This window comes from Pelodiscus sinensis, chromosome Z (assembly GCF_052426305.1).
Source record: "Pelodiscus sinensis isolate ZL-2025 chromosome Z, ASM5242630v1, whole genome shotgun sequence".
Classification (NCBI taxonomy): domain Eukaryota; kingdom Metazoa; phylum Chordata; order Testudines; family Trionychidae; genus Pelodiscus; species Pelodiscus sinensis.
Window position 1 is genome coordinate 26,566,936 of NC_143085.1, and position 24,157 is coordinate 26,591,092.

The following is a 24,157-nucleotide window of genomic DNA, read 5'->3' on the forward strand; positions in this document are numbered from 1 at the left end:
ACTAGCTGTCAATCTTTTCTACACTGGCACCTCCTCACCAAACCTCCTTCTACCTTGCTGAGGAATGCCTTCCCCATTAAGCAATATGGGTTGCTGTGAACCTTTCACATCTGTTTGTACCCAGATGAAGAATCTCCTGTAGTTCTAGCATGCCCTTGGAAAATGTTGCCATCATTAAAAAAACACACATTTTTTTGCCACTATACCTACATCCAAATAATGTATTCACCCGAGTCTTTACAATCATCATGAATTTTATTTCCTATGTGCTACAGTGTTAATAAATGTGACAAAGAGTGAGTGGCTTCTATTGCTACTCTAATATGGACCTTAAATGCAAATACATCAAACCTCCACAAAGAGGGAGAGTTTGTGTTTTTAAAGGCATTGATTTTTGTTTGTGTATTGTGTAAATTCACTCAATTCTCACCTTTTAATGACATGCCATGTTCATATAGTAGGTATCACTGAAGTCAGCTTGTGGCTACCCCAGCCATTAGATGCTGTTTACTGAAATATCTCTATTAAAGACTCATGTTTTATGCAGGCCAGAAATGTAGTCCTATTGATTTAACTTGAACAGCACCTTTTTTATGGTTGTAAGATGTTTGCTTTTCTACATTTTGCTCCTTTTTGTTGTCTAACATGACTTAGCCTCTGTAGTACTATAGATTGCTATAGGTCACCAATTTTTCAATAAACTCATCTTCAGTGCAAGGCACGAGTGTAGACTTATTGATTCAACATGAAGGAACTCCTCCTTTCACAGTTGGATGCTTTCTCATGTAGAAATACTCTGCTATGTCTCTCTTTAATACACATGTAGCCTGTAGGGCTTGCCTATAGATATATATACATCCTGGGATATATATAGATTCATTATTTCCTTATGGTTTTGTTTATATGTTCATTATAATAAAGTGCAGTAAATTTATATTAGTTTGGCAGTTTGGCTGTAACCCAAGGAACTGACAGGCCACATCATGTATGAAGAGTTAAGGCAAAGCTAGCATACACATCCCTGGGATCTTTCACCCCCATAGCACAGTCAACGTGCATGTATCTGGGACCTGTCACCTAGATAAACCATCAATGACATTGGGTCTTTCAAGAATACCCTCAAACTTACCAAGAAAACATCATTACTTGAGGGAAAAAAAACTAAAATAACTGGTTACAGCTGGACTGAATAACTGGATAGGACAGAAATAATAAATGTGATACATAACCACAAAAAGACCATGGTAATTAATTGATGTATGTAATAATAAGTTGAGATCAGTGATATACTGGCCTATAGAAAAAAGACACTTACCATTAGTAAGGTGAGGAAATAAAAACAAGAAGAAAAGGAAATTTCCCTTACTGAATATGTATCAAACATAACAACATCATGGTAACATATTATAAAAACAGCACCCCAGCCCAGGAGCAGCAGGAGAAGAAGATGTAGTCGTTGGGAGGTACCAGAATTATGGCCACTAGTGAGGAGGAAGAAGGTGATAGTGATGAGGAATATGAAGGCTAACACTTTGGCTGTGTCTAGACTGGCCATTTTTTTCTGGAAAATCAGCCGCTTTTCCGGAAAAACTTGCCAGCTGTCTACACTGGCCGCTTGAATTTCCGGAAAAGCACTGATGATCTCATGTAAGATCGTCACTGCTTTTCCGGAAATACTATGCTGCTCCCGTTCGGGCAAAAGTCTTTTTCTGAAAGACTTTTGCACAAAAGGGCCAGTGTAGACAGCACAGTACTGTTTTCTGCAAAAAAGCCCTGATCGCAAAAATGGTGAGCGGGGCTTTTTTGTGGAAAACCGCGTCTAGATTGGCCACAGACGCTTTTCTGCAAAAAGTGCTTTTGCGGAAAAGCATCCTGCCAATCTAGACGTGCTTTTCTGAAAATGCTTTTAACGGAAAAGTTTTCGGAAAATCATGACAGTGTAGGTTCTTCTAGAAGGAATGGTGTGAGTATAAGGAAATACAGATATACATTACCTATCTATCTTGTGAAGTTGGATGTCTGTATTAATAAAATATATTTGTAAATATATGAGTTCTTACAGTGTGAATATTGCAACTGTGCACATCAGAGTTCCCAACCGTAGACTAAATATTGTGCCTGATTCTGGGACAAAGGACCTGTCAACTCTAAGGGTATGTCTACACAGAAAAGTTATTTCAAAATAACTTTACCAGCATCTACACAGCCAAACCGCTGTTCTAAAATTAAATTGAAATAGCGGAGGGCTTATTTCAAAATTTGTAAACATCATTCCACGAGGAATAGCACCAATTTTGAAATTGCTATTTCGAAATAAGCGCTGTGTAGATGCTTATTTCGAAATAGGGGGCCTCCAGCCTTTCCCAGGGTGCCCTGGTGGCCCTGGTGGCACAACCAAGAAAACTTCTCTCCCTTCCTCCCTCCCTGGAGCCCTTAAAGGGGTAGACTCTGACCATAGTGCCTGTGCCAGCTCCAAGCCTGCCAGCCCAGAGCCAGTAGTCGCTGTACCTGACCCAGTGGCTCCAGCATGAGCCAGGCAGCCAGTTCCAGCCAGCCCTCCACCGCTCCCCAGGATCAGTCTGCCAGATCGCAGGAGCCTGCCAGGGGCCGGAAAAGGCAGGCGCCTGCCTGGTCCAGTGCGGAGGTCAGGGACCTAATTTAGGTTTGGGGGGATGCCTCCAACATCCACGATCTCCGCAGTAAACAGAGGAATGCAGCCATCTACAGGTGGATGGCTGCCACCAAAGGCCACATGTGGTCCCAGGAGCAAGCGTGCATGAAAATAAAGATTCCGTGGCAGGTGTACGCCAGGGCCACAGGGGGCAACTCCCAATCAGGGGCAGACCCAGAACCGTGGCCCTATTTTGATGCCATTGGCCGCATCCTGGGGGGCAGGACGGTCCATGCCCCCCAGGTGGTCATCAACCCTGGGGCAGAGTTTGCTGCCTCCTGCTGCTCCAGCCCCTGCTGCCTCCCCAGCTACCGCTCCTCCTCCCACTCCTTCTCCCCATCCTGCTTCTTCCTCCCCACCATCCCCAAAACCCCAGGGATGCCGAGGCCCCCACACCCATGGTGCTGGGAGACAGTTGGGCCAGCAAGACTCCCAACCCTGAGCTATGAGCTTCTCGTCCCCCTTCCTCCCCTTGCCTCCCCCTGCCAGCTCCCTCCTCCCAGGTTTCCCCCTCCCCTCTCCCATCCTCCCTCCTCCCCTCTCCCACCTTCTTTCCCCAGTATCACCTCAGTTTCATCCCTCCCCCCCACTCCAGTTTTGTTCAATAAAGAGGCTTTGTTGTAATGAACATCTTTCTTTTATTCTACAGCAGGAAAGGGGGTTAGGGAGGGGTAAGTGGAAGGATGTGAGGGAGGAATGAGGCACAAGCTCCCAGTAGGACACACCAGGGAGACTGTTACTGCCTGCAGAATATGCTGCCAGGCTCACAGCAACTTGTCCAGGAGAAACACCAGCATGCCCAGAGGTGGCTCCGGCTCCATGCTGCAGAGTGCTGTGGTGTCCTCAGTGAGGGCAACCAGATCATGCGGAGAAAAAAATGCTTTGCTGTCCCTCAGCAAGGTAGGCAAGCAAGCAGGGAAACCTTAGAACCGGCTGTCTGGGGGAGGGGGGGGTCCCTTTAAGCACAGATCTCAGATAGCCACAGGCAGCAGCTACACAAGGTAACTCCTGACCTGATGCCCTGCCAGAATCAGTTCCGGCCGGCCTTAAATGCAAATCAGCATCCTATCAGTATGGACGCACTATTTTCAAATAGCAAAATGCTATTTTTAAATGCATTTTGTGTCTAGATGTGTTATTTCAAAATAAGCTATTTTGAAATAACTATTTTGGAATAAGATATTTCAAAATAACGCTGTAGTGTAGGCATATCCTAAAAGCTGTAACTGGAAAATCTAAGTAAGGTGACACATTTTACTGGTAGCCATGCACCAGAGTGTGAGGGAAATTACCCTGCTAAGATTTTTTTCAAAATAGAATTAAACCAATACACCATATCCGTTTTTCCTGTTAAAACTTTTGGTTCCACTACAGCATTTAGGACACTTCAGTTCTTGGAAATGTTTCCACTCTTTTGTTACATGTTGAGGCTTAACCTTGGTCTACAGTATGGTGTTATTTTCAAATTACAAACCATTTGTAAATTTGAAATGGTCAAATTTATAAGAGGAACGTCCACACTGACAAGCCTATTATTGCAAAATAATGGGCTGCTTATTTTGAAATCTGTAATCCTGCTTTCCTCGGGGACTAACACTAATTCTGAAATAGTTATTTCAAAATAATGTTCATTTGTATGCTTTGGTGCTGCTATTTCAAAATAACGACTCCCCACAGTAATTTGAACTAATTATTCCCCAGTGCTTCCTGGGGCTCTCAGTCAAGGTGGCACATCTGTGTTAATGGAGCCTGCCTTGGACTAATTATTAGGCTCCCCCATAGTGGGGACACATTATTTCAGTTTTGTAAAATCTGGAATTATTAAGTTGAATTTAATTATTTTGAAATAATTTCTTAATGTAGACATACCCTTACATCCTACCCTCTGTGGCACAGATAGAGCCTGACAGGGATAAAACCAGGATCTGCAGAAGCAGTAAATGAAGCAGTTCAGGAGCTCATGAGTTGCAGAAGCCTGGTAAAATTTACAAAACAACAAATGGTCCTGCAGCACCTTAGAGACTAACAAAACATGTAGGTCAGTCGTCTCCAGCCTTTTTACACCCAAGATCACTTTTTAAGTGTAAAGACAAGCCAAGATCTGCCCCATCCCTTCTCCAAGGCCCCACCTCTTCCTTGAGACCCCACTTTGTCTGTTCCCCTCCTCTCTATCACTTGCTATCTCCAGCCCTTATACATTCTCACTGGGTTGAGACAGGAGGTACGGTCTCTAGGGTGGAAATAAGGGATTGGGTGTGGGAAGGGGTGAAAGGTACAAGTTCTAGGAGGGAATTTGGATGCAGGAGGAGGTAGAGAAGGGGATGCTGGCTTGGGGAGGGGGCTCCAGGCTGGGGAGTGTTGGGGTCAGGTAGAGGGTTGGGGTGTTGAGCAAGCCACAAGCTTATGGCTGTGAGGGTGCAGGAGTTTGGGCTGGGGTGTGTGAGGGGCTCAGGGCAGGGAGGCTGGGAGTATGATGGGCTCAGGACACAGAGTTGTAGTGTGTGGATGGTGCAGGAGTGTTGTGGCAGAAGAGTGGGGATGTGGGAGTGCAGGAGTTTGGGGATGTGAGAGGCTCAGGACAGGGGGTTCCAGTGCATGAAAGGCTCAGATTTGGTGTTGGGGGGGGCGGTGCAGGAGTGTTATGATGCTGTGGCCAGAATGAGGGCTTGGCCTCAATTGGGGGCTTCTTGGCCAGGCTTCATTTTAAAATAAAATATTATGTCAAACACAAAATATTTCAGTTTTTGACAGAGGTGGGGAACCTGTTTTGAGTCAGGGGTCACTGATCCACAGAAAAGTCAGTCAGGGCCACACAAGTGAGATGCAAAAAAACAACCCCTCCAAAAAACTCCAAGCCTCACTAAATGTGGCCCCAACTGTGCTGGTGTGGGCAGTGTGCTGGGGAAAAGGGCAGGGTGCTGGTGGGTGCTTGTAATGCATATACTGGTGACATTTCTTCCTCATACATATTTCCTTAGCATTTTTCATTGAATCTACTCCTCCCATTCTGAGACAATACATTCCGAATCCATTTTTAGGTGTCTCAAGTTGTTCCCTGGGATCATCAAAGCTCTTTCTGAATTCAGCACTATGGGCAGGACATCATTCTTGAGGCAGTCGGAGAAGAGGACCTTAAAAGCTCTTCACAAAATTCTTCAGGATCATTGTGGGGCATAGCAGAAGAGACCTCCCAGATCATCAAGTCCAGGCTCCTGCTATTGTAGTCTGCTCTTTCATATAATCCCACTCATAAACTTAGCAAGTTCCATCTTAGAACTTGTTAGACCATTGGTCACCAACCAGTAGATTGGGATCTACCAGTAGATCTTGGAGCCTCTGACAGGGGATCCTGACTGGTTTGGCCAGGAAGCTATCAAGCACTGGCACTTCAGTTGCCCTTCCCCCCACTGTCATTATTTTCCTGCCCTGTGCCTTGGAGCTGCCCCCTTGGGAGCCTCTTTCTTGATGTGCAGGATGTGGGAGGAAGAAGAGGGGGGCGCTCACATCAGGGTGTTCCATCTCCCGCCACTACTGTATCCCATCTCCACACAGAGAGAAGGATAAGGAGGGAGTTTGGCAATGCAAATCTCTGTCACTCTCACATACTGTGTCTGTCATTCTCACAAACACACACTGTCCTTCACCCTCATCTTCCGACCCAACACATAGGTTTTACTGCTTGCAAAGTGTATTATTTTTGGGTTTTGACTGGTCTGTGTAGTTCTTAATTTTCATTTCACTCTTATGCTTCGATTTAATTCTGTGAGTAGTGAGTTCTCAAATGCATAACCTGTCATGGCTGGAATCATTATTCCTGTGGTCATTGCTGCTCCTGGACATAGCTGGCATGTCCCTGCAGCCCCTGTGAGAGGCAGAGCAGGGGAACTCCACATACTGTCCTTGCCTGCAGACACCACTCCTGTAGCTCCCATTGATCAATAAGAGGGAATTGTGGCCAGTAGAAGCTGTGGGCTCAGTGCCTGTAGATGAGGGGGTAGCACATGGTGCCATGCAGCCATTGCTGTACATGCCAGCTGCTTTCAGGAGTGGTGCAGGGCCAGGGCAGGAATAAGCCTGCCTTAACCACACTGCTCCACCACCTGCAGGCCGTCTCAGTTAATTAGTTCTCAACCAGTGCCTGTTTCCTGAATCCCTGTCCCAGCTCTGAACCTCCTCCTGCACTTAGCCTTGTGTCCCAGACATAAGTCCCCCATCCCCAGAACCCAAACCCCTTCTCAGAATTTGCCTCCTACTGGACCCCAACATCCAACTCTGGGCTAAGCCCGGAGGTCCTCCTACACTCCAAACCCGTTGGCCCAGGACCAGAGCCTGCACCCCAACCACCAACCTCAGTCTGGTGAAAGTGAGTGAGGATGGGGGGAGCAAGGGGAATGGAGTGAGCAGGGTGAGGCCTCAGAGAAGGGATGGAGCAGGGCCTCAAAGAAGGGGTCCGAAGAAAACGGGACAAGAGTAGTTGGGTTTGAGGTAGATCTTACATTGCACTTAAATTGAAAAAGTGATCTTTTGGTTAAAAGGTTGGAAACCACTGTGTTAGACTGTTTGCCCCCCCAGCTGTGTTTATACCAGCAATAGGCAGCCTAGGCTAATAAGTGCGCTGCATGAGTGGCCCTCCTCCATCTCAGTGGGGTGCAAGATTGTTGTAACCAAAATGGTATCCTGGGATGTAGTTTTGCTAACTGCACTTCCATACTTAGAATTGTGGGGTGTGCCAATGGAACCGTAGCAGCGCTTTGGTTGGATACAGAGGGCTCTCATACTCAATGTTGTATGCAATCAACAAATACCTCATTTCACGTGCCTTTGCTTTAGGGGCATGTCACTGTAGTAATACCGGTAGGAAAAAAAAGTAGGTGAAGGAAACTTAACAGAATCTGGCAACCCTGCTCACGGGCAAATGTAAATAAAATGTCTCGTGTGTCACACATAGAATCGTGATGGGCCATAGGCTGCCCATCACTGGCTTATACAGAGCGATTATCCTCTGTCAGTCTCGGGCAAACAAATCATGCTCTTTCAGTTTAAAGATAGCCTATCCATTCCTCTGATCACCCCAGGAGCTCTTTTCTGCACCTGTTCCAGTTTGAATTCATCTTTCGTGAACTTTCCTGATAAGAATTATTAGATCTCCTCCTAGCCCATCCCCAAACACATACACAGAGAGCTTCAGTAAAAGTGTCAGAAAAGATTCGTGTTCCTTTGCAAGATGCTCTGTGCACCATGCAAACAGTCTTAGATGGCAGGGTGTCTGTTGCAAGGAGTCAGGAGCTTAAAGCTGGCAATAATACATTTTTCCTCAGTAAAATTATTTACACTACACAAGAATATCAATAATAACATAAGGCGATTAAACAAGCCCCACTGTTCAGTTTTCAGAAGAACAGAAGGACTTAGCAAATGGCTGTCTATTAGACTTTACACAACGGTACTCAACAACAATTAAAAGCAGGCTGTAACCGAAATATTTATCTTTATAGGGTATCCAATAAGGATGCTGGGAAACATTTAGACAGCATCAGCTTTTGATTTATTGAAAAAATGTAAAAAATAATGTTTCGGTGACTTGCTGGGCCATTCTCATCTCTGTTTTCTTTCAAATCTTAAGGCTACATTGTTCCCACCTCGTGTGTCTATGAAAAACAAGCTAGCAGGCTGGGCAGGTCACAGGGTTTCCTGTCCTCTATTCCCAGAGAGAACAGGGCCATGGTCTCACACCAGCATTCACCAGCAGAATTAGCCTCACATGGGATGCATGGTGTGGGCACAGAATACACCACCCTGTTAAACAGTCACTGGTGCTCATGTTCTTAATCCCCAATACTCCTGGAAACAGCAAGTCAGAGTAACGTGACCCCTTTTTGCTCATGATGCTGACACAAAAATGTTCTACCACAGCTTCAGACAGGCCACAGGAAGTATTCACACTAGTGGCTTCTGTAGAGGCGGCAGAGTATTGTGTCTAAGAACAGAGCAGTGAGACGCCTAGTTGAGCTGATGCTGCATTCTATGTTTTAGAAACCACCAGTAACCAGTCACAGTAGCAGTGCTTATGTCTAGGCCATATGTGCTTGTGTATGCTCAGGGAAACATCGTTATTTAGGATCCTACTAGGTGTTTTTGCACAGCGATGGTTTATTATATAAAGAGTAAAAGAGATCACATCTGGCCATCCCTGGTGCTCTAGAAGGAGGCCCTTATACAGGGTGGAGTATAGGATGTGCCAGAGGTAGGAGAAACCATTACAGTCTAACAGCAAATTTGAACATTCTATAAGCATGTCCAGGGTGAACCCAGCCCAGAATCCCCTGGATACAGTAGGTACAAGCCACTAGCTCCCTGTGCTTGCTTCAAACACCAGGGCAGGGATGACTCAGAGCTGCACAGCTAAGAGGCTCTGCTCCTGTAATTCTTCCTTAGTCTCTTAGCAAACAGTGTGCCTGCTATCTGTAATGTGTAAAATGAAGCATTATTACAAACATAGGAATGAATTCTTTATCGCCAGGAAGGATTTTCTCATTCTGTTGTGAGAGCCTCTGAGGCTAGTCCCGTTGTAGCTTGACAAATCTTACAAGACTGTGGAAGGTATACAAAGGACTCTAACTCATCAGCGATATGGCTGTAATGTACCTTTCCTGCTTATTAAAACATTTGATTTACAAGACGGGACTAGGGCTGGGGGTATAAAAAGTGCACAAAGGCATTCTGCAGTAGCAATGTGAACTTTTGAAAGGCTCGTCTAAAATAAACATTCCACCAACAAGGAACTATGGTCCACTCCATATACACTTAGTAACCAAAAGCTGAATATATTTTCTGATATCCCTTTTTGCAGTTTCCAGAAGGAAAACATTTTTAGAGATCACTTTGGGGCACAGGTTGGGGAACTTCACAGAATCAAATGCTACCTTTCTCTATGGATATATTATATTCCTTTGCAGTAGTCAGTGTGATCAGTTGGCATAGAGTATTTGGGTCTGAAAAAAATGCCATCATATTCCAAAAGATGGAGGGGGATAAAATGTCATGTAGAATGACAGACAGCAAGCACTGTGGGCTCATGCTGTTAAAAACTGTTTTGAAAAATTATTACTTGCTGGGCCTCAATGGATAAGAATGAATTAAGGAAAACAATAAGGAAGAACATACATTAACTTTACCTTGAAGTGAGTAAAGAGGAATGTAAGAGATCAAAATAAGAACTGTGTCTTTAGATTTTATGTTTGTCTTTCAATTGAAAATAGAGGAGATAGAATCATTGGGGAGGAGGGTACAAATTAAATCCAAACAGTATTTTCAGAAGGGCCAACTGGAAAAGAGGAAATAAATAATTCACATGAATAGGAGCTAGAATTTCCTGCTAGCAGCTTATCCCACTTGACAACAGGGCTAAAGCAGAGAACTCCGCACTTACTGTCAGTCCTGCTGGGTAATCTGCATTCTCCACGCCCTGACTAATGTCATTCTTTTCTTCACTGCTGAGCTGTGCTGGATATTTGTACTAGTAACTAAATAAAGGATTATCTTTCAAAGTGTCCACAATGTAGTTGTCTTCATCAAATATAATCCCATCAGGGCAAAGCTATCTAAGTATGTTCTTTACAGGGTGTGCCTAAGATTACTGCCAATAAAACAGCAGTAAAATGCAAATAAATGCCTAGATCCTTTTCATTAACATGTGTATTCATTTCACAACCCTTGTTTGATATTTGCAAGTGCCTTTGTATCACTGCTCATGACTTCTCCATTTAGTACACTAAATACCCTTTTCTTTGGCTCCCAGCAGATTTCCGATTTGGACTTTCATGATGGTTGTGGATTCTTTACAGTGTTCTAATATATAGCAGGTTTGTGTCATTCAGTTTACAATGCAAGGACAGAACTGTCATCCTTTGCCCCTGCTTGAGTAATACATCACCCTCTAGCAGGAACAGAGCTGTAGTTCTACAGAAAATCAAAACAGCAGAGCACAAGTAAGTCTGAAAACTTGCCTCTTCACCAACAGAAGTTGGTTCAATAAAAGATCTTACCTCATCCACCTCGTCTTTCTAATAACTTGGGGCTAACGCAGCTACAACACTGCACACACCAGCAGAGTAAAATTTAGTGATTAGCTCTTTCCTACTTAACAATAAGATGTATATAGTTTGATCCTCTCATCCTGCAAAGTTTTCTACAATAGTTCTATCAATAGTCGTCATCTTTTAAATTATTGTTCATTGGTAGAACATCTCTGCTCACCTTTGAGATCCACTATGAAATGACTTGGAAAAGTTACAGAGAGGTAGTTGTATTAGTCTATATCTGAAAAAATAGCAAGGAGTCATGTGGCACCTTAGAAACTAGGGCATACGCTTGTATGGGTAAAATCCACTTAATTAGACAAATTAGCATGTTTACAGAGGCAGGGATATATATAAGGATACCAGTTTCCAAATGCCAGTCCGCGGATCAATGCCAGGCCATGAACCACTGGCTGCTGGGCTATGGTGGCTGCCGGAGCTGAAGCCAGCTGTTCCTGGCGGCTCTGGGGGCCAGAGCACACCCCTGCCCCCTAAGTCATTGCACAGCAGCCAGCTATAGCTTTGGCAGCTGTCACATGATTGGCAGCTGCCAGAACTGAAGTAGGCTGTTTGTGGTGGCTCTGGGAGCTGGGGCTGGGGTACATATGGCAGACTGGCAACATTTTATGTGCATATTTGCATATTCATTCTTTGTATAATGAATATGCAAATATTCAAATAAAATTATGCTGATCCACCAAAAGTTTGTGAATGGGTTTCCTGGCCCGCAGTATAAAAAAACACTGTATAAGGACAACAAAAGAAAGAGGGTACTTGTGTACATGAGACTAAAGTCAGGGTGGAAGTGGCTCACTGACAGCAGCTTATGTGCAAATGTGGGTATCAAGAGAGGGTTAAGTTGGGAAAAGTTAGAAAGAGAACGTAAAAGGATTGGCGCTTATCAAAAAGAACTGAATCATTTCTCCCAAATTGTGATTTGCTGGCCACAGCAGAGCATATCACTGTTAACTCTTTGAGTATTTTCTGTTGTAACAAGCCTGCCTTCAGAACCCATCCTACCAACCCACCTACCTATCAAGTACTTATTCCAAATAACAGGCTTCTCCAGTCTAATTACTGACTGTTGCATCGCTGAATGCCCTCCATCTGCATGACGCACTCCCACTGACATGGAGAATTATTCGTGAATAGTTTTTCCAGCCACATTATGTGTCCAGCTCTGCTGCATCTTTTCCATTTCTTTTGCTTACACATTGTTAATTTACCCAACATAGGCACATCATTGTTAATCTATCCAGCCTAGTGGGCGAGAGGGGGGGAAGAATGATAATCTGAGGGTATGTCTGCACTGCAGAGGTTTTTTTTTTTTTTGGAAAAACAGCCATTATTCCAAAAAAACTTCACTTACATCCACACTGCAATCACATTCTTTCGGGGGGGGGGGGGGAGGGAGGAATGAAAGAACAGAGGAGTATTTCCAACATTGGTAAACCTCTTTCTGTGAGGAAGAAGCCTTTTTCCAAAAGAGCTCTTTTGGAAAAAGGCATTGTGGATGGGGAAAAGGGAATTCTTTCGAAAGAAGAGAAAAAGGAAAAAGCACAGATGCCCTGGTGGCCACTCCATCCATAGTAATCACAGCTTAATGTGAGATAGCATCCATTCACTGTGGACACTATCTTTCAAAAAAGCAGATTGCTTTCTCAATGCACTTTTGCTGTGTAGACGTTCTCTTTCAGAAGTAGTTTTCCAGAAGATCTCTTCCAGAAAAGCTTCTTCCAAAAGAAGCCTGCAGTCTAGATGTAGCCTTAAACTGAATTGTTCTGTTTGGTCTGTGGATTAGTTTTGCTGCCATATGAAGGGATCAAATATGTTCTATTATATTTTTAAAATATTGCAGTGAAGGTCATGTTTTAAATAGTGGGGGAAAGGCACAAGCTGAGACTGGGGCTAGAATGATAGCTGCAGGGCCAGCTTAAGGCCGATTCCACCGATTCCCCTGAATCAAGCACCGTGCCTAAAGGGGCCTCACACCCTAAAGCCGTGGTCACCAACCAGTCGATCATGATCAACTGGTCGATCACAAGGCCTCGACCAGTCGATCGTGAAGTGTTCGGGCCTCCCCACCCCCCATTTTTCCCCCACCACTGAGAATCCCCACTACCTACCTCCAGCATAGTGCCGGCTTCCCGCAGGGTGGACGGAAGTCCTGCTTGCAGCTTCACGTCACTTCCAGGGGTTCCAGAAGTGCACTAGTTGCTCCCCTCCCACAGTTCTGTGGCATGCCGGGTGTGCTGTGGGAAGGGGTGTTGGCCCCGGAGGAGGAGTGCGGCGGCATCCCTGTGCCACAGGACAGGTAGTTGAGCACAAGGATTTCCCTGCGCCGCGGGAGGGAGGGTTGGCCCCGGGGTTTGGCCCCGGGGCAGGTGTGTGTAGGGGTTTGGCTGTGCCGCAGAAGGGGGTTAGGCCCCAGGGCTGGTGCGCGCAGGGGTTTGGCACCAGGGCAGGAGCACATGGGGGTTTGGCTACGCTACAGAAGAGGGGTTTGGGTCTGGGGCAGGCGTGCGCAGGGATTTGGCTGTGCCGCGAGAGGGGGGTTTGGTGGGAGGAGGGTTTGGCTGTGAAGATGGTGTCACCAGGAGGGCTTTGGCTTCCTTGACCATGGGATGCTATTCCAGGAAGAACTGCTAGGCAGAGATGGCGTTCACCTTCCGAGGAGGAGGAAGACCCTATTTAGACACAGACTGGCTAACCTAGTGGGGAGAGCTTTAAACTAGGTTTGAAAGGGACAGGTGAGCAAAGCCCATGGGTAAGTGGAGAACATGGAGACCTGGGAGATGGTTTGGAAATGGGAGGGAGCATCGGCTATAATGGCAGGGAGAGAGAAGGGTCAGGGCAAAAGTGGGAAGCAAGGTCAAAGCAGTATCTTAGATGCCTATATACAAATGTGAAAAGTATGGGTAATAAGCAGGAAGCACTGGAAGTGCTAATAAATAAGTACAATTATGAAACTTGGTGGGATAATACACATTATTGGAATGTTTGTATAGAAGGGTACAGCTTGCTCTGGAAGGCTAGACAGGGAAAAAAGGGAGGAGGTGTTGCCTTATATATTAAAAATGAACACACTTGGAATGAGGTGGAGATGGACATAGGAGATGGAAGTGTTGAGAGTCTCTGGGTTAGGCTAAAAGGGGTTAAAAACAAGGGTGATGTCGTGCTAGGAGTATACTACAGGCCACCTATCCAGGTGGAAGAAGTATATGAGGCTTTTTTTAAACAACTAACAATATCATCCAAAGCCCAAGATTTGGTGCTGACCAGGGACTTTAACTATCCAGATATATCTTGGGAAAATAAAACAGCGGGGCACAGACTATCTAATAGTCTTGGACTGCATTGGAGAGAACTTTTTATTTCAGAAGGTTGAAGAAGCTACCAGGGGGGAAGCTGTTCTAGATTTGATCCTAACAAATAGGGAGGAACTGGTTGAGAATTTGAAAGTGGAAGGCAGCTTGAGTGAAAGTGATCATGAAATCATAGAGTTCACAATTCTAAGAAAGAGTAGAAGAGAGAACAGCAAAATAGAGACAATGGATTTCAGGAAGGCAGATTTTGGTAAGCTCAGAGAGCTGATAGGTAAACTTCGTCCCACAAGGAATAACGGGGCTGCTGACAAAGGGCTTTGATGTCAGCAGGGGAGCGTCCAGACTAGCGCGCTGAGCTGACAAACAGCCGATTAGCTGTTTGTTGGCTCTGCGCGGCAGCCATGTAAATGTAAATGAAGCCGCGATCATTTAAATTGCGGCTTCATTTGCCTTTGCCTATGTGTCTAATCTACATGCCTCTGACGACAGAGGCATGTAGTCTAGACACAGCCATAGTGTTAAGTGCCACAGTCTAGAACAGAAACTTAAAATATATAGCCCATTTGTCCTGAATGATGTTAATTCTGGAACCTAGTGATTCGTTTTAAAATGTCAACACTATTAACTGTGTCACTTCCTATCATTTTGATAGAAGCACCCATGCTGGCTTATCTAACAATTACAAACTTCTAAACACATCTTCCCTCTAAATGGAAGCCACAACATGCACCTATCCAGATGCAAAAATGGTATCTTTCACATTGGCAACTTCTACAACATCACATCATATTGCCCCTACAAAATTTTGTACTACATTGAAAATTTAAGGGCAGAGTTCAATAAACTGAATCCAATATGAAAATAAATAACAGAGGGGCTATTTGATTCAGTGCAAAACGTAACATTTTAATTCCCTAGGAACTGTCAAAAGAATTTCCAGACAGTCACATTGGAGCGCTACAAAATCCAGAGACTTTGTTGCAAAACTCAGGTGCTACTTGTTGCTGAATGTAAGTACCTTGACCATAAATGTTTTAATGGGGTCTTTAAACCAACTACATTGCACTTATAACTTTCAAAGAAATAGATGGACCCTTCATGAAGGGCCTGATTCTTATGTATATTAAGGATATATTGCTCTGGCAATGAAATTGAGTCTTTCTCTAATTATATCAAGAGGCTTTTAAGTGATCCAAGCATAAATGAGAATCAGACTTTAAGAATTCATGGTGGAAAGCAACATGCTAAATCCTGCCATCATTTTGTAAGCCTTAGATGGGCAGTAAGTAGACCACAATCAGACACAGTTCACCAGGGTTATCTCTGGAGGGCCACCAGACAGTTTATTTATCTGCACGTCCGCAGGTACAGGAGCTCACAGCTTCCATTGGCTGCAGGTCACCAGTCCCATTCACGGTTGCCATTAGGATATGGGATTCTATGCAGTACTGTTAAACAAATGCCCCTTTGCACAATGGCAGCAAAGGGAAAGGAGAGGGGATGATTTTTAGAGATGTGATCTTATATACTTCAGCAACACATGAATGAAATATTTTGAAAACAGATTTTAAACTAAGGTCCTATTGACTCACCCAGTAAATTCACAAACTGACAGTCTGTACCTGGGGTTGGCAAGTGTCCATTAAATGACTTCATTATCACTTGAAAAGCACTTCACAAGGTTTACTGTTCTGCTAATAAGTCTGTCAGGCTTTTTCACTTTTAAGTTAACTCAGGGCTGAGCAAAATACAGCCCAGGGGCCGGATCCATCCCACCAAGCCACTGGATCCGGCCAACGGACCAACCTGCTGGGACCCTCAGACACACAGCTGCTGGGGTTTAAAGCATAGTCTGTGATATTCTCTGCTCTACAGGAATGGGGAGGCTTCTTGTGATCTCCCTGCTCCAAACCTAATCCTCAATTCCTATAGCCTGGAAACAATGGAGCCAATAGGAATTGACCCCAGCCAATCTCTAAGCTTCTATTGGCTGGAAACAACCACCCAATAGAAGCTGAGAGATTGGCCTGGGGAATGGAGGCAGCACAAGCCTCTTCCCCTTCCCCAAGCTGAGAGCCACATGGAGGTAACAAGTCTGCAGTTTTAAATGATCTGGGGCTGATTGGTGGTGCTATAGGGCTGCTGGCTTGGGTAAGCGCCTCCCGGTCACAGCTCCCAGTAAGAGCCTGCCTCTAGCACCCCTGCCCCTCCCCCAGGTCACCATCCAAACGCTCTGCACCCCTCTACTCCGGTAGTCCCTCCTATTGCCCCTCCCTCAGGCTAGAATCCTCTCCTGGACCTATACGCCTTCCCTGACACTATAGCCCAATCGCCTGACCCAGGTCACAACACCTCTTTCACCCAAATTCCCTCTCAGAAGTCACCCCAGTCCCTTACCCCATGTGCCTTTTGCACCCAAGCTCCACCCTCGTCCCCACATCTCCTCCACAGAAAAGTGCAGCCCTTGATCAATTTCCAAAATCTTGGAGTGGCCCACATCAAAAATTATTGCCCACCCCTGAGTTAACTAGATAGGAAGAGGAAGGTGGGTGGACATCGAGAACCACTGATGCTCCAAATTTTTGGGTGCCCTACGCAGCTGCATATTCTGCATATGGATAAGGGTGTCCCTACTCCCATTGGCTGGAAACAGTGATCTGCAGCCAACAAGAAATGCAAGCATCTGTATAGGTAAATAGAGGATCTGACAGCCTGCCAGGCAGGGGTGGACATAAGGCAGTGCGAACGGGGCGGCTGCCCCGGGCCCCGTGCTTCAAAATGCCCCTCGCATGTGCCGTGGCGCCACCGTGCATGCGCATGGCGTCACTGCGCATGCGCCGTGGCAAAGGGGGGACGCGAAATTATGGTGCCCGGGGCCCCGCAAAACGGTCATCTGCCCCTGCTGCCAGGGGCTAACCATGGTGAGCTGCATCCAGTTTGTAGGCTGCTTATTGTCCACCATTGCCTTAGGTGCTGTTCCTACTGCACCAGTAAAGGATCTGCTGAATAGGGATACCTGGATTTAGCCCCAAGAAGCCAAAGAAAGAAGGGAAAGGGCAACTCAGAGAGGGTATCATCCATGTCTCTTATATCATCTCTTATATCATAGAGTTCTTTGTATTTTTTCATGATTAATTTAAATTGCACAACTAGTGTCAACCCAATAAATCACAAATGCCCTTTCTGATTGCTTATTTGTTTGTTTGTTTGTTTGTTTATTTTAAGAAAAGCCAAAAAAAACACAGTGAGGTGTCAGTTTTTTAGGGAAGACTTGTGCTCAACAACAAGGATGCACAGCTTTCGACTTGCATGTACATTCCACCTCCTACACTCTACGTGTGAGGAAAACAAGATTGTTTTTATTCAAGTTTCCATTTCCACGTGATGGGAATGCAAAAAAAAAAAAAAAAAAAAAGGCCTCTCCCCTTAAAACTGAAAGGTTGCTGGTATCTGTCAATGGCAGGTGCCTTTTATGTCAAGTAAATTTACTACAGGTACTTCAAAATGATGGTGGCGTGTCAGCCTCATCATCTCTGTCTTCAGGTCCAATTATACATCTCCAGGGAGTGCATCTTGGAACACATTACCAAAATGCAGGTGTGGATCAATTAAACTACAAAAAACATACAGGTTTCAAAATTTGATTAAGGCCCACTGAACCAAAGGAGCATGAAGTAAGGGCCTAATCCTACAAGGTGCTAAGCACCCGTTGAGAGAGTCTACAATCCCCATGGAATATAGCACAGAAGAATTTCAGCTCTCCTTGACAGGTACTTTGCAGGATTGGGCCATTAAGGAGGAAGGCTTCTCTTCCATCCTGTTCTATGTATCCAATTAGAAAAATGAAGTGTACAAATTATCTTTACTTATCCACCAGGGGGCACACTGTCATATATATTGCATTATTCCCACCTCCCTGCCCTACAGCCATCCCAAATGGGCAGTAGCTAACTGAGCATGTGTCATTTCTTCCCATCAGGTTCCACCACAGCAGGCTCTATTAACATATCATGGAATTAATTTTGTCCTCAGTTATACCTCTAGAACTCCACTGTCTTCCATACAGTAACTGAGACCCCCTACAGAAATGTCTACCCTGCAGCTGGGACAGGGTTTTCCAACACAGGTAGATTGATGCATTAGCTCTGCTCAAGCTAAATGCACTGAAAACCATCTGTGTGACAGTGGCTGCACAGGTGATGGCTCAGCCTAACTGCCCAAGTACGTACTTAGGGATCAGGAGGGTTGTTTTAATTGTAGGAAAATAACATTCGGAAATGTGAATTCATTTTCCTAACATGAACAATAGTTGAAGAGGTATCAAGCCTCAAACTCTAGAAGGTTCACACATCCCTAATTAAAATATTTAAGTGGCCCATACATTAAAGGTTATAAGACAAAATTAATTTGCTGCAGAATCTGAGGTGAAAGCTTTTAACAGTTTACCATTTTCTGTACACAACTGTTTGCTATTGCTAATCTTGTTAAGGTTAATTTGGGCAGTGTTCACTCAGTTCATCTCTTAATGTGAAATATTCAGTGTTTATCCTGCAATATTACACTTCAGACTTACATGAAATATAGAAGCAATTGTTTTCCACGATCGGGATCAATGCCCTTTTACATTGTTTGAGATAATGGCAGTCAAATACCAAAGCTACTGGGTTTTTTAATTCCTCTCAGCAGCATCTCTGTGGAAAGCTGAGTAATTGCATGTCATTGTGATATGTCCTCTTAATGGCCCCTCCCTCAGACAAAACTGCTTTTGAAGACCTGTGCTTTTAAAAATAGCTTCCAGAAGACACACAGGTTATGCCATAAGATGCCTTAAAAAGTGCTAGGCTAATCAATGTTTGCCATCTATGACTGTGAGAGTGTTGGATTTGCCTGACAGCTTTAATGTATTTATTTCACAACTTCACAACACCCTTCTGAGTTAGGGAAGTAGTGTCACCCCCATTTTACAGAGAGGCAGCTAAGCCACAGTGAGTCTAATAGCTCGCTGTAAAAAGGAACTGGGTGCCTAACTGCCTTTTAGGCACCTATGTCCAAAATTTAAAACCTCCTGGTAGTCATTCCACCACCACTTTCATCTGTTGAATCCATTCTGGTGGCATTTTCAGGAGCTAACTAGCAGATTTTGCCCTATCCATAATAGTGGCTGCTCTTGCTTTCAACTCCCAACTTTTAACCCAGTGGTTTGAGCACACACATCTACATGGACCCAGGATCAAATCCCCACTCTGGCTGATGTAGAATAGGGATTTGAATTCAGGGCTCTTCCTCTCAGGAGAGTGGCCGAACCACAGAGTGATAGGTGGGTTCCCCCATTTTCTTTTGTTGAAACTGATCCACTTGGTATAAAATACTTAAACATTTATCTGTATAGAGACTGGCATTTGGGTCACCAATTTGCAGGTGAGTGCCTTAAACACCGGGCTACACAATCATTCACTTGCTCTGGCCCAGTGACTTAAGCATTTTCCATTGTATGGTTTTGGCAGTACTGGTCTAGTGGCACCAATCAGTGACTTTGTTGGTGCCCAGCTTACAGGGAACATTAATTTCCAGGGGAAGAAACTTAGTGTGTTTAGGTGGTTACTGGATTCACTAGAAGTTTTGTGGATTACAATGGAGCCCCAAATGGGATTTAGATACCTAAACTCAAAATTTACACGCCAGAGTAGCTTTGTGGATCTGGGCCCTACATATTTATGCTGCACTCAACATGGTGTAAATGTACACATACTGGGTAACACATAAATAGTAAGTGGACCAATTTTGTTCATGTACATCAGTGTAAACCCATAGTAGTTTAACTGAATTCAGTGGTATTACTTCGCTATAATTAAGAGTAAGGACAGAAATGAGCAAACAGGATCATTGTTTCATTAACAATCTATTAATCATAATCTACTAAAGAGAAATGAAATGGTTAAGAAAGCAATGCTTTCAGTTCTGGCCAGCTGAATATGACATCTCTCCAATTAGGAAGGAACAACATAGGATGAAATTGATGGTGTAATGAAGCACAAAATTAGTGAATTACATCCAACCTAACTGACTTTTATGAGAGCGTTTAACTCTAGACAGAACATGGACAAAAAGAATATATCTGGTAGTGAAATCAATGTGGATTTTGCAAAGTGTACTTATATAGAGGGGGCAGCTAAATATCTTTTCTGAAATAGATAGATAACCCCTGTATCTACAATAAATTCCAACTCAGCTAATTAAAAATTATAGGTTTTAGCCTGCTAAATTCCCTGCTAAAAAAAACATTTTAGAGTGGAGTTAAGTTTGCGACAACATATCAATAATTTTGGATAAAATATGTTATGCAGTTATTGTAATAACAACAATGAAATGACACCCCTTTAGATTCCTACATGACTAGGGTAAAGTGGCCTTAGCATAAAAAAAAATCAGACCTTTTGGCTTTGGATAATTACAATAATTATTCATATAATGGTCCACCTGTTCTACTAACAACAGGGTGTGATCCCAGGTAAGGGGCCCAGAAACTTTTACACAGCAGGCTCAGTTAAGCACTGGTTTGCACCCTCTTTGAAACAAATCAGATAATATAAATAGGTGTAAATGGGTGATGGATTTAGTCTGCTGTTCTAGGGCCTTCCCCACAGCCCAGTAAAGTCAATAGAAAACTTTCCCCTGAGATAAGCCTTGGATCAGGCCCTTCAGTCTTATTCTGCCCATGAATAAAACCTATTTTGAAAAAAGGAAATAAAAGCAGTGAAATGGCAGGAGCCTTGCTTTCACGTAGGCTACGTCTAGACTGGCATGATTTTCTGCAAATGCTTTTAATGGAAAAATTTTTCCGTTAAAAGCACTTGCAGAAAAGAGCGTCTAGATTGGCATGGATGCTTTTGCGCAAAAGCACTTTTTGCGGAAAAGCGTCCATGCCAATCTAGACGCGGTTTTGCCCAAGAAATCCCCGGTCGCCATTTTTGCCATTGGAGCTTTTTTGCACAAAACAGTCCTGAGCTGTCCACACTGCGCAAGAGGGCTTTTTCCAGAATAGGAGCATCATAGTATTTGCAGAAGAACACTGACAGTCTTACATCAGATCGTCAGTGTTCTTGCACAAATTCAAGTGGTCAGTATAGACAGCTGGCAAGTTTATCTGCAAAAGCGGCCACTTTTGTGGAAAAACTTGCCAGTCTAGACGTAGCCTAAGTGTATAAATTCACTGCTGCAACTGGAAAGCGCGTCTCTTTTCTTAGAGGTCATGTCAAGCTTTATTTAGTTGCCAGCTGCAGTGGACCTTTTCAGTTCAGGAACCAGAAAAACTTTCTGCCCAGTTTTGACACCCTACCCATACCCAGGACAGCCCCTGGAACTAACTGGATTTTAAACAGGCAAGTTTGAAATGTAACATCTCCCCATAGGCTGTAGATGTTAATTCTATTAGGGGTATATCCTTTTCTTGTTCATCCCAAAATAACTCCCAAAAGCAAGCAAAAGTTGCTCAGCTGTTGGCAGGAGCATATTGGCAATCAAAATAGGCCCGGGAAATGGGCTGAGAACGGCCTTCTCCATGACATCACCCCGGCGTGCCCTCAAGCCCCTGCATTATGTCCAGCATGCAGCGCAGGCAGCAGGTCGGGCTCTGTATGCCGCATAAAGCGCAGACACGGAGCCACTTGGAGTGAGAGGCAATGGCGTGAGGACACGACAGCCCACCGGACGACAGCCCATCGGGAAATTCCCAGTATCCTGCCGGGCCAGTCGGCCCCTGGCTGTTGGATGGAACAAAAAAACCACAAGCAAACCTGAACAAATGTGCGCAAAACCTGCTAGCATAAATCTGGGAACCTGAAAAACTCAACTGATGGCATAATTAAGGAAGCTGCAGTAAAAAAATTGTTTGCTCCTAAAATATTGTGTTGAATTTGATGAGGGTGATATATGATTTGGTTTAGATCCTTCCAGACTTGACAATATAATGTGGTTGTGTTTCTTTAGTCAAATATTTATGTATTTAAACTGATATGGTACAAATTTCAGCACATTTCATTTTTGTCCACATGTGGCGTAAGAACATTTGCTCACTTCATAAAATGCAGTATACCAAAGTATGCTTCTGTTAAGATTTTTTTCAATACTTACAAGATACCGATGAAAACACCTCTTTTACTAGGAACACTTCCAATATGTCACCAGTAAAGGTACCAAAAAAGTTATTTAACTCCTAAGCCCCTTTATTGTCTTTGGAGATAAATTGGTATGTGTTTTGTTTCCAAATACCAGATGCAATGACTGATAATTAACTCATTTCACATTTTTTTTAAATAGGAAGAGAGAAGGTGGGTTTGGATCTGGTGAAAATCTATGTATAGATACTTCTAAATGAATAATAGGTTGATGCTATACCTTCTTCTAAGACAGCATGAAAAATTCTCTAACAATGTATGTGCCATCTACTAATACCTCTATGGTCTTCTCTGCAAAAAAGGTTACACTGATGAGTTAAAATTTTAAGATATGGGTTTTGGTGCTTCAAAATAATAATCTACAGAGAACATATAAATACGGTCTGTCACAGCTTGAAAGATATGTAAAGAAGACACAGTTACTATCTAGAAGACCAAAAGGACCTTTCTTTGTCAGGCTACAAAAGCAGTTAGTATTTGGGTCACAGGATCTCTGTTTGCAGAAGAGGTAAATGTAGAGCTTTATCTTCCATAACAGCTGTGTCTATGTCACTCAGACAAAAAAAGGGAAAGAAAAACAATGACCATTCCAAGAGCACTCTTTGAAAACTCCACAGAGTTAAGGATAAAGGCAAGATAACCCTACTTTGATCTGATACCTTCTGTACCACTAACAAAAAAGCAGACATAACAGACACACAACTCTAGTTAAGATATTTAAAACTATTTCTCTACCTTTATGACCATATAATAATTTGTATGACTTTGTTTTATATGGTAACAACAACAGCAAAGTTATACAGTCAAAGACTCAAAAAGGTCATACGTATAATGCCTTTATCTCTCCAGTGATCAGTCTTATGTAGAGGGAACCAATTTAATCTATTACATTTGAAAGGAAAATCTGCTTTTCTACAGTAGGTGGAAGGAACAAGATGGTTTAAAAAGCCATAAATCTTACTATAAAAAAGTTTTGGTGTTTTTTAATATGCTTTCTTGTATACCAAGTGGTATTATGTAAAAGTGCAAGTAGTCTTTCATCTCAGTAGAACTAAGTTTGAGTCCTTTGCAGCGAAATCTTTGCCCCATTGAAATCAACTGGAATTTTGCCTTTGACTTCAATAGTGGAAGAATTTCTCTCTTGATCTAATTATCGCTCTTATACAAAGCCACCTCTGAACTTGATACAGTGAAACTGCTTGGAGAAGCTCTGGACTGGAAAAACAGAAGATCAGGAGTGTATTAGGCTATGTCTATACTACAGGGGTTTTTCGGGATACCAGGGGTATCCTGGAAAAACTCTGCCACATCCAGGGAACATGTCTGCTCTTCCACTTTTTTCTTTTGCAAAAGAGCAGAGGAAGAATGGCTCTTCCAAAAGAGGAGGCTTTTCTAAAATTTGGCCCAGTGTAAGTGGAGCACAATTTGCGTACCTTTTTCCTGTAGATCCCTGTGGTGTATACATAGCCTTAGCAAACTTGCAATATACCAACTCCAGCCAGATTTATTACACTTGCTATTTATGTAATAAGGGTTGCAGTAGTGGTGCAAGGTAACAAGGGTCCCTGAATGATGGTTTGATTCCTTCCAAGTGTAACACATCAGACAGCATGTGTTTCCCTCTCTCAGCGGTACTGATCTGCTAGCCGGCACAAAGAAAGGCAGGGGTATGAGTCCATTCTCCCATATCCCCTTTGGGTTATTTAGCACCACTGAGGGGCCTGCACATGTATTTCAGTGTCCCCAACAGCAGAGAAGCACAGCTGTAGGCAGCCAGAAAAGAGCCTAGAAGCCCCACTATTGCCAGTCACACTGGATCATTTCAGAGGGTAGGGGAAGCTCCATGATTGCAAAGGTGGAGGCCATTGCCAGGCACAAGGACAGCAATTGTGTCCAACTTTTGTTAAG

The 24,157-nt window shown here is 43.8% G+C and overlaps 1 protein-coding gene across 2 annotated transcripts in view; it reads right to left on the reverse strand.

The window, feature by feature from the left end:
* TMEM132B (transmembrane protein 132B) overlaps positions 1-24,157 on the reverse strand; it is a 543,321-nt gene that overhangs the window by 72,637 nt on the left and 446,527 nt on the right. The gene's annotated exons all lie outside the window — the stretch shown is intronic.